This window comes from Dermacentor andersoni, chromosome 3, assembly GCF_023375885.2.
Source record: "Dermacentor andersoni chromosome 3, qqDerAnde1_hic_scaffold, whole genome shotgun sequence".
NCBI classification, from domain to species: Eukaryota; Metazoa; Arthropoda; class Arachnida; order Ixodida; family Ixodidae; genus Dermacentor; species Dermacentor andersoni.
This window is the reverse complement of record NC_092816.1, coordinates 217,485,400-217,497,452: the sequence shown is the minus strand read 5'-3', so window position 1 is coordinate 217,497,452 and position 12,053 is coordinate 217,485,400. Positions and strand designations below refer to the sequence as shown.

The 12,053-nt window shown below is 43.5% G+C and overlaps 1 protein-coding gene across 2 annotated transcripts in view; it reads left to right on the top strand.

The window, feature by feature from the left end:
- Positions 1-12,053, top strand: part of LOC126524289 (sedoheptulokinase-like) — a 265,319-nt gene that overhangs the window by 97,906 nt on the left and 155,360 nt on the right. The window lies entirely within an intron of this gene.

Genomic DNA, 12,053 nt, shown 5'->3' with positions numbered 1-12,053 from the left:
AAAAAAAAAAGCCCTTAAACTTCCAACTACTATTGCATAGGGGGGCACGCTTATGCAAAATCTAACACCAATCGAAAGCAAAGGGCACACTTGTAAAACAACAATCTTTCGTGATAATTCGAGTGTGTAAACATTCATTTCATCAATATGTATTGTTCAAGAGCACTGCACAAATAAGCATAATCAGGTATAGCAAGTACTCCGTCAGGAAGCTGGCTCTACAGATGTATAAATGTCAAGACATGAATGCTCATACTACGTCGCACACACAGCACAAAGAAAACCTTTTTGTCCCTTCTGCAGATAACAGTGGGCCAGAAGCAGCAGAAACTTTATTGCAGAGCATTGTGTAATACCGCTTATGAAAGAATGAAGAGGCTTTTAACAGCAGTACCTCATGCTACTCTAATAAGAGGAACGATTAGCAAAATATTTGCGGTAGAGCACTTAAGTTAAACAGTAACCTTTTGAAAAGACAGAAAATTCTAGGTAAAAGTTGGAGGTACATTTGGCCCACCCACACCAACAACACAGGCATTCTACAAGAAGTACTACAGCCTATGGTGTACTACAGTCTATGGGAAAGCTATCTTGTACAGAAATCAAGAATGATGCAACAAGCTCTCAACAACACTGCAGACTTTCTGGGCCAGTCTGGCCTCTTACTTTCTGATAAGTCGGCTTACATCGATGTAAAAATAAAGACTAGAATCAAGAACTACCCCAGATTGCACATTGTGCTCCACATAGCTGGACGAATATACCCGCAATTAAGTCAACATCCACAAATCCTCAGCTAGTGTAAGACCATGATGGCAGAGCCAGCACATGGGTCAAACAATTATGCCATGCGTGGACGCAAATTCTACACCTGAATCTTGAAATCCAAGGTATTGTACGGTATGAATTACCAGCAGTGCACAAAAAAGACAACTCATCGAATACAGGCATCGGGTAGTAATAACAGGTCTTTCCGACTTTACCATGCTTGAAGGCATCTATGAGAAAGAGCAAACGAACAAGCACCTAGACAGAGTAGAGTTGCGGCCTGCAGCACAAATTCTTTGCCTCAAGAGCTCAGAACCTGGTCCCAAGATACTATGCCAGCTAGCATATGAGATGCAAAGACGACTATCCCTCCCTTCAGAAACAACCTCAGGAGCACCTGAACTTGAAACACAATAGGCCTATACCGTGCAATATGGGGGCAAACAATTAGGGCAGGAGGCTATATGCAACTGCCAAACACACGGAGGATGTTGGTAATCATGAAGTGGCAAGGAAACATCATGCACATATAGCACACTGATATGGTAACAGCAGTGTAACAGTAGTATGACACTACATAAAATTAAACCCTATATAAACGAGTACCATTCCAGGTCATCATACACCTAGAAAAGCTGAACTAAAAGCAGCACTTGTAGTGCAAATTACACCCTGCACAACACCTTGCACACCTGCATGAATTCACCAGAAACTGTCTGGGCCTGACATCACACGACATTGTCAGGAAAATCAGGAGATTGAGAGGCGACTTGCAAGTACATGGCCAAGAATTAAATTACAGGATACATAGCCATGCAGATATTCCAGGACACAATAGGGTTTATAAGCCCGACATAAGAACTGAAAACTGGACGATTTGGTGTGTAGTCATTATTAACTAAAGCGCAACAGATAGACAACAGACAAGAGCGAAGCACTCTGTGTGATCACTTCGTTCTTGTCCATCGTACTGCTGTTGCACTATAGTTAACGAATTCATGGGGCTGCACAGGAGAAGAAAGATACCTCTGCCCAAGGGCCCGATTTCACATCCAAATCCATGCGTGCGCATGCACGCACACACACAAATGTTGCAAGGGTGCACAGCATAAAGCAGTATCAACAGGATGACACTAGGGATGGATGAGAACTAACTATCAACTAAGGTTGATTGTAAAAATGTGGCGAGTTATACAACTTAAAAAAAATACATCTTTGAAGGCTAGGTAAAAATTGGTGTTTGTCGCAGCCAAACATAAATAAAAATGCTACAGAAAGAAAATACAGAAAAATTCCATGTGCAGGAAAGAAATCAATACAATTGCCAATCCTGCATCCAGCACCTTTCAATAAACACTGTTCTTATTCCAATAGACAGACTAACAGCTTGCTTATGCAAGCACATCCTTCCAGTTCCATGCCATTGGAACCCCTTCCCACCACTAAACCAAGAGTGGGTGGGAAGGGGTTCCTCAGGACCCAATAAAGTTCTTTCCTCCTCCTCCTCCTTGGAAGATAGCCACATGCACACTTGGTGATCACAATGTCTTTCTTCTCTGGACTTGTATATCTATATGTATTTTCTATCTTTCCCGCTTTTATGTTTGGTTTCATCAAGTACTAGTCTTTATCAAGTTTTATTGCTGCACTACTTTCTGGTAACCTTTATAGAACACTGTATTTTCACAATAAACCGTTTAATTAAAAGTTAGCGTACCCTGTTCCTACTGCTTCACACTATACATTCTTGCTACATTGGCCAAATAAAAGATTTTATAAGGTACACAGAAGCATTATAAGGCCCATTAAAGTGACTTGTTGCAGTCTAAAAAAAATAATAAATAGCCTGGCTGCAAATGGCACCAGAGAACAGATAGGACGAACAAGAAAACCGAGATGATCTAACAACCAAAAGTTTAATGTACACACCAAGTAAAGGAGAAGCAAAAATCCATGTGCGTTTCCTGACAGGAAAAGCTTCCATTTCTAACGGAGGCCGTGCTGACAAGATTCTCCCAGCATTTTTAGATCTACAGCTTCCGTAATTTCTCTAGGCAGCCGATCTCCACAGATTGCTAGCTTCTCCCTCTACAATGCACTCTACACATCTGAGCGTGCATTGTAGAGGAAGAAGTTAGCATTCTGTGGAAATCGGCTGCCTAGAGAAATTATTGATATCGTAGATGCAAATACACTGGGAGAATCTTGTCAGCATGGCCTCTGTTACACTTTCAGAGATGGATAGGTTTTCTGTTGGGATCTGTATGGACACACATCAGTTCTTGCTTCTGCTTTTTGTATAACTTCAATTTATTGCTTGTCAACCAGCATTTACTTGACATGTTCAATAAACTTTCATTTGTTAGTACGCCTTGGTCTCTAGGAGAAAGATGTTGATTCTTTTTACAGTGAAGCTGTTTATGCCGAGGCAAAACACTCATGGTCCGATCCCAAAAACCCTAGTGTAGGGGTATGAGCATTGATTAAGAGGGTGTGAGCCATTGCATTCGTCTTGCATGATGGACGGAGAAATTTCTTGTTGGGTAGACATAGAAATGCTTATGCATTTCAAACATACATTTATCTACGTATTATTGCAGGGAAGGGACACAGAGGGGGACGGGGTTAAGACAAGATCATGATGTCATTATTATCTCGCAGCAAAGGTGTGGTGGACCATTGGCTTGACCGATAGTGACGTCGTTTCTCTCTAGCAGCAGAGCGCGCGTGCAGCAGTCTCTCTCCGACTTTCCAATAGGTTCGAAAATGTGTCCCTGTATTTAATTAAATGACATGTGCAGCCCCGGTGTGTCACTTGGTAACTACAGTGCATAAACGAGTCATAAACATTATGATTAACGCATTACAATACACAAATGCGTAACATAATTCAGAATGACTTTGATGGACCCACTGGATTAACACAATGAACCACTCATTGCACATTCCATGATGGTGATCTTGCAAAGTGCGGATGGTGATCTTGCAAAGTGCGATGTGTGGCATTCCAAATAAAACATGTGATAAACCCAAGCCAAACGTGTGCACAATCTCATTAAGAAACACAGACATAACCAATAATATAGAAAGACTTGAATAAACCATTGGAATTAACTCAGTGATAAACACCGGCGCCGCACATTTCAGCTTCGCTGGTTTACCATCTGTACAGGGTGCATGGGCAGTAATTCTTTCTGTTATTATTTGTTAAGTATTGTATAATGTTGTGCCAGTAAAACATGTTGGGCTAGTCGGTGCAATCTATTGGTACTGCTTTTTTTGCTGATTTTTTCTTAATGTTGTGCCCTTCTTCCTTTTGTAACATTTTTATTCCCCCTCGCATAATACTCCAATCTTGCAGCCTGCGAGGTATATAAATAAATAAGTACATAAGCACGTCATGCATTCATCTGCATACACCTCGCACCATTCCTTGCTCAACAAACGTCACTGTGTTGATGTCTCGCAGCGTGCATCTACATCAACTGCCGTTTGCGTTTCGGTATAGTTTGTGCACAGTGTAATGTATACAGATTACATGACATTAAGGTTGTGACCTATGCGGTGCATAGGCAAACCTTGCAAAAGATGACATGTTGGATTGTTGAAAATAAGACTAATTGTATATATCGCAGTTACTTTAACAGCATTTAATTGACAACTTGACAAAAACTTCACTTTGCATAGATTCCAACACGTACACTGAATCTGCAATTTTTTTTGCTTATTAATGTAGTCGTTACTGCATGGCCACATTGCAGATTTGAAACAAAGTTAAATAAATTTGTTTGTTGCAATATAACAATATGCGTAGATCACTGCGATTGCAACACCAGAACTTGATACAAACATGCACACTATAGCATGCAGACAAATGCTCAGAACAAACTCCAGAATGTTTGCAACCTGATACTTATTAAAGTGAACAGTTTAGTTCCATGGCTGTCAATGAGAGGGAGAGAGAAAACTTAATTGTGTTCGTGGAACAAAAACGCACTGATAAGCTTAGAGATATAGTCATTGCTTAACACTTCCGAAATGAATAATTATAGCTTGCTATCTACATTGAAGCAGTCTTTTGACAGCAAGAAAAGGAATCGGTTTTTCCAGCTCTGAACATTGAATTGCAGAAAATGCAAGCAGGCATACAATTCTGCCAACATAATCTGTTTAGGAATACCAAATTGGAATGAACATCGAGACTTGCATTTGTACTTTTTCTGGCTGAGCAATCTAGTTTGAAATGACTCCCATAAGCATGTCGTAACAATGTTGATCTAATAGAGGTTAAATGCATGACTAGCTTAATAAATCTGGATGACTGCTATAAATTACAGTGAAGAAACTATAATATTTAATACATTAATAATATAATAATAATATTTATTTCCACAGAACAGGCTAACCGTGAGCGGCGTGCGAGGCTGAGCACAAAGCTGAAAAATTCTATGGCAAGTGCGCCTGCCGTGGGCCTACGATCCTGCATTATGGATAGCGCGTATTGATATGGTCTTCTTGTTAGAAGTTCCGAGTATACTACCAGCGCGAGACACAGGCAACAGAGAGGACGAGAAGCGTGTCTTTTAAAATGCTATGTTACAACGTACAGGTTTCTACAAACGTGACGGTAACTGCTCGAAACATTTGATGCGTCGGCTTTTGCGCCTTTAGAAATATTTAGAGAGGGCTCCCATATATCTATTCGCAGCGCAAGCACGGCGATGGACGAACCAGGCTAGCGCTAAGGTTGAATTTCACAACACAATTTTCATTCCACGTCGTAATCACGCAGATGATTTGAGGCTTCGTTCAGAGGCACACGCGGGCTTTCGGGTTGGTGCTTCTTGTTACGTTTGGCGTAAGAATATGGCTATAGGAGCAGGCACAACATATGCGCAATCACGGGCAATATACACGCATCATTCCTCCAGAAGCTGATGCCGAGCACGGGTAGCGCGAGGATCTTGTTGGGCTGACACGACGACTTCGTGGCAGCCGAATTCCGAATACTGCATATGCGGTGAGGGTAGCTATATGAACTTGTCGATAGGTCATCTTGTAGATTGTTGTAGCGCAGGCAGAACGAAACGGTCATAGAATGTAGACGAGACAACACACAGCGCTAAACCACCTGCGAACAGCTGTTTACGTGCGCCATGTCGCACTGAACTACAGAAACCGCCGTCGCGCACTCCACGACAAATTTTAACTAACGTTTTTAAATTAGTAAACGTACATATTATTTGCTTCTAATCAAGAGAAGTCAATAATATTATAATGTAAACGGTTTATTCATTACAATAAAAGAATTATGCAGCATGTGCCACGAAACCTGGCAGCAAGCAACCCTGGGCGTCGCACCCGTCGCATTGTTGAAATCGTAAACATGTGAAATGAGCCCTGTAAAAATCGCATCACGTGCGACAGCACCGATTTTCGTCGTTCCAGTCGCAGCATGTGAAACAGGCATAAGGCGGGGAAGAAAAGAAAAACGCGTCGTCTTCTCCCGACAACGGTGCGAAACAAGCGACCGAACTGACTCGGATCCTCGAAGCCGTAACGTTTCTTTTTTTTTCGCAAATTTCGCCTCTGCTCGACATTCAAGCCGGTCCCTTTGTATTGGAATGGCGCTGCATACAAGCGGAACGCGAAAATTTTTCAGCTGTCCACGAGGGCAAGCGTGTGCTTGACCGATTTACGCGGAAATCATTTTATACTAGCAGGGATTGTGGCTGTCGCTTAACTCGAACTGTCGTCGGCTTCGGGTGACCGCATGTGGTGGAGCAACTGTTCGTTGGCCTGTCTCGATTTGATGTGCTCTTGTTGAACGAAGGCAATTGCGTTCTAAGGTGTGTGACGCTATGCTAGCATTTCTAGACAGTTGTCACAGGACAGAACGACTCTGACGTTTTGATGCTGGTATATCCTGTGCTATGTGTACCCGCTCCGACTTGCTCTGTTTCATCTCCCTCACCTATATTTTATCTTTACAGGGATAATTCCATTTGCTTCCTCGCTCATTATTGAGTGACACTCCCGCGGTACTCGCTGGCGTCTAGTGCCGCATGCTCGTCTCCCAAATTGATCACCCGGTGGCCCAGCCCGCAACACTCCCGCAGCACGCTTGGTCGAGAACTTGAGCGGTGGCAGCACCTCTGGCTCGGCGGAGCGTCCGATTGCCGGCCTACTAAAACCTCGACTACATGTGGCACGTAGCCCGTGGGACAAGTCCAAGTAAAGATGACGTACTAATATTATTTTGTTTGACCACAAACAAACTAGGCGGTTCCTGTCTGGCCGCGCGCCTCGAGTTAAGAATAGTAAGATTCAAGATTAATGTATTTCTCCAAGAGAAAAAGGCCCGGGACAAAAAGCTGCGTTGGAGCAGCTTGATGGGTCCGGGGCCCATTTACAAAATGGCAGCAGTGAAGGGAAGAAGAAGAAATAACTTTATTGCGTGTCCTGCGAGTTGGTGGGGAGGGCCAAAGGCCCCGCCTAGGTGACGGCCAGGAGTTCGTGGGTCCTGGCGGCATCCTCGGCCCGCTGGACGGCCCACAGTTGATCCTCGAGGGCGGGCCTGCGCAGCGCGGCTTCCCAGCGCGTGCGAATGCTGCTGCTAGAGGCCGCGTTCCCGTTATGTTCCCATAATATAATGTTCCCATAATATATGCTCCAGAGTGGCTCTGGATTCGGTTGTGTTGCATTTGTCCGTTTGATATATGATGTGCGAGAGCGCAGGATTCGGATACGTTTGTAACTGCCGCCATGCGACAGACTGCTTTTTTGTCAATTTTAGGTGAGGTCGTCGGAATATGCGCCTCTGTAACCTATAGTGTTTCGTGATGTCATTATATCTTGTCGTTCTGTCCTCCCATTCCCACTCATTTACTGCACCGTCACGTCCGGAGTGAATTCCCACTCATTTATTGCACTGTCACGTCCGGAGTGAAGGGAAAGAAAATACAATTTAACGTACCTCATGAATCAAGGAACCATACATAATGCAGAATTACAATTAAAGTTAATGTAAGACAAAGTAAAATTCAAATATACAATGCACTGAGAAGTAACAAAAAAAAGCATAACACAGCGGTACAGCACAAACAGAAGGATTAAAATATAATTGCAATTCAACACTACGATATCATATATGAAGTTCAAACACAATACATGGCAGTATTTTATTTTTATACAATGGCAAAAAATATAAAAATAATAGCCTAATTTGGGTTTGAACCCACCACATGCTCAAAAAATTGCTGAACAATTGTTTTTCTGTTTAGGTTCATATTTTCTGTGTACCATTTGTGTACCGTCTGTCAATCCGGGCCGAGGACGAGCCAGAGCTACCGCACCCCGTGACAAGCTACAAAGAAATCACGCAAATGTACAGAAGCGGCAGATGTAGGCTTCCCCGTCCGCATCCGCAACTCAGCCGAATGGAGCAAACAATCGTGCGACGCACGCAAGCGGGGTCGCTAGGGCATCCCGTGCTGTTGCACAAGATGTTTCCAACAGAGCATGACACTTCATGCCCTTTTTGCAGACGGTCAAAAGGCACTCTAGCACAAATCCTTGCAGAGTGCACTAAGCTCAAGAACCCCCCACCATCTCTACCCCCCACCCTCCCCAGCCCCAACCCCCCCAAGCGATGGGAGACCTTGTTGTCCAGCCCCGACCTACCGACCCAGCTCGCGCTGGCGACTAGAGGCCAGGAACTGCTGGACACATATGGGACCTGAGAAGAAGGTTCCACCCCATCTGGTGCCAGCGCGCACCAACCGTCACTTAGGGCTCAGTACAAAAGTTGTTTCTCTCTCTCTCTCTGGCGCCTGTATGAGTGTGCGTTTGTGTCACCGGTGAGAGTTGGATTACGAACTTAGCCCGAGGTAACCTCGAGTTATTCAAAGTGCGAAGAATGGTAAATGACACTAGATGATGAATGGGAGATATTCCATGCTTATTAAACAGTGGTCTGGTATGAGCTAGGTAATCTGAGCCAGAAACTATGCGGATAGCTTTTTTTGCAGTAGTAGTAGTTGTACACTTCTCTACTCTTGTGTCCTGTCTGCACGCCTCACCTCTTTGCATAATGAGTCCTTACCAACTAGCTCAGCTTTCTGTCGTTCTTAGTAGTTGGTTTAGATGCACGCGAGCCGCAGTTCCCCACACAAGATGACAGTCGCTTATTTGAGAATGAAATAATTAACGATATATTCATTTTTTAACTTTCACCGGAAAAAGGTCGCGACCTTGTGAAAGAACTCCTACAGATTTTGACAAGTTTAAAGAAAGATGACGGAAGTGGTCAGCCCATTTAAGATGTTCATCAAATATTACGCCAAGACATTTATATTTACTTACGATTTCGATAGCGTTGTCTCCAATAAGCAGTGGGATTGATATGGTTACTTTCCGATTTATCGAACGAAAAATAACCGCCTTTGTTTTATTATAATTAATCTTTAAGCTGTTTATATGCGAACAGTTATGGACGCTTTCTAATATGACGTTCGCTTCAAACAGGAGTTCATTCGATGAGTTTCCAGATAAAAATAAGCTAGTGTCGTCGGCATATACTATAAATTTAGCTTTCTTGGAGATATGGACGAGATAATTTATATATACGTTAAAAAGGAACGGACCTAAGATACTGTCCTGCGGTACTCCGCATCTTATATATTCAAAACTGGAGCTACAGCCATCGACACATACAGATTGCTGCCATTTTTCAAGGTATGACCTTATCAGCTTAAGCGGATTGCCTCTTATACCGTATGCATAAAGTTTATCTAAAAGAATGTTCTATTAATACAGTCAAATGCTTTGCTGAAATCGACAAAAAATTCCCAGTGTTAGAAGTTTATTTTCAATGTCTTGCAAAATTAGTTCTTTTTGTTTAAGTAGCGCAGTTTCCGTAGATAAGCCTTGTCTAAAACCAAATTAGGAATCTGTGAACAGGCGGTTATCATTAAAGTAAATTTCCAAACGCTTAAGCAAAATTTTTTCTAGTGGTTACGAGAAAATTGGCAGAATCGATATTGGTCGATAGTTACCCATGTCTTGTGTCGTCCCAGATTTATGGATAACAATCACTTTGACAAGTTTTAGTGTGTCTGGGAAGCCAGAGGAAGATATCGATAGGTTAAATATATACGATAAGTGAGGTTCAAGAAGGTCGGCTACAAATTTAATTGGTTTTACTGACATACCCTCTGCGTCAAGGCTGGAGCTATTCTTCAAGGCCATTAGTGTAGCAAAAACTTCGAATGGGTGCGTAGGGTGGAGAAAGAAAGGAGTCAGGTGTCTGTACAGAAATTAGGCAGGTAGCATCTTTGTTGTAGTCTGTTTTTGGGAGACCTACAAAGTGTATAATAAAGCCATCCGCTAGTTCACTACCCATTAAGGTTACACCGTTCATTGTAAGACCTCCTATAGAATTGGAGGGCTTGGGCATGTTAATGACTGCGTTTATTGTTTTCCAACTAATTTCCCATCACATCGGCAGTCTTTCTCAAATATATTTGTATAATATTCCTTACGCGCCTTGCGCAACTGACTGTTTAATTTATTTCTGAACTGTTTGAAAGCAGTCAGGTCGGCCAAATCTCGGCTGGATAAAAATTTTTGATACATCTTGTCTTTCTTTTTTATCTGTTTATGAAGAGAGGGCGTAATCCATGGTTTTCTATTTTTTTTTAATTGGCGCTTTGTGGACCACGGGAAACATGCATCATATATTTCAGGAAATACATTTGTAAATATATTGTAATAAATATGTATTGTAATAAAGATAATTTATAAATATATTGTAAAAAAGAAACTTGGAAAAAAGCCTGCAAGATTCTGATTGACGTTTTGCTCTGAGCTTAATATTTCTTGAAGTTGATTGACTAATAATTAATTATGTAATTAGACAAAAGACAAAAAAATATGTCTGAACTGATCCAAGCAACGGCAGACAACATTACCTTGATTCTGTGCAACTACGTGGCAATCTCATATTTGTAATCTTTGGCGCTGGTTACGTGGGACACCCAATATGTGTTGGCGCACGATGTAAGATGTTGCAGTCGTAGCTGTAGGGATGACCTTGACTCTTCGTCGGGACTTAGACGAGCAGGATTTATTTACAGTATTTACAGTTGAAACAAGAGATACATTTACACAGTCTAGCGTGACTCCCAAATGGGGCCCGCAAGACGAAGCATACAGCAAACGAGCACACGGCTCAGGAGTACATTGACGAGCACAGAGCACGACGACGAGCACCCACTAGCAGCCGACAACAGCCGTTTTTAAACACTTCGTGTTCCCTAGATCCCTAGGTAAGGCAAAACGTTCGACGACATCGTAAACAAGCCACTTCTCTGCGGGACGGTTTACACACACACGTACGCACTTTCACTGCACTCGGAGCTGATCTTCGCAACGCGGCCGTCATGTTGTCCATTGTCCTGCGTCCCCGTAGCCAGGTGGTCACGCCCGACCCCAGCCGGCGCCTCTAAATTCAAGAGCGGACCTCGCACAGTGGCCTCCGCCGCTGCCCATTGTCTGGCGTCTTCAAAGGCCCGTGAAAAGGCACCGCAAGGTATCTCCTTCCAGGAAACCCCCCCTGCTTCAGTCGAACCGTGAAGGCGTTGGCGATTTCACTAACAATAGCTGATCGCGTTTAGTCATGCGGCGCCGAGAGGTTGTTGACGCGGCACCTCGCGGCACCTACGAAACGAGTCACCGCAGCAGGTGTTGAAGGCTTCCATGGTATCTTCGGGGAAGCTCGCCACGCTCGCAGCTGGCTGCGTAAACATGCATGTTGCCACCTCGGCAGGCCATTCCTAACAACGACTTGAGGATACCGTTCTTCGCGCGTCATTTCCCAGACGTCAGGCTATTTTAGCGCCTGATATAACGGGTGCGAAAAGGAATTGATGTAGACAGCTGGGTACGCGTAGCTATTTATCCAAAATGGGTGGTCACGACGACTAATATATGCAGGCTGGTGGTTCTAAGCGAATGGCCCTATAATTACGGCTGTGCAATGAAGTATATGATGCGCTTCTGAGTGGTGCGTTCCCTCACGATGTAGACTGAGAATTTTCTTCCGTGAAACTTCCTCGACGCACTGCGCCGGATTTATGCAAAACAAGCTTACGCGGTGTTGCCATCCGGTCCTTTCAACACGGTTAGCTGGCAGTGAGTGCGCGTCCGTTTGCGTACGGCTCGAATGAGTGGCCGCCCCCGTTTCAGCGAGGTCGGCCATTGCTCGCGGCGGCCCGAGGGTGGAC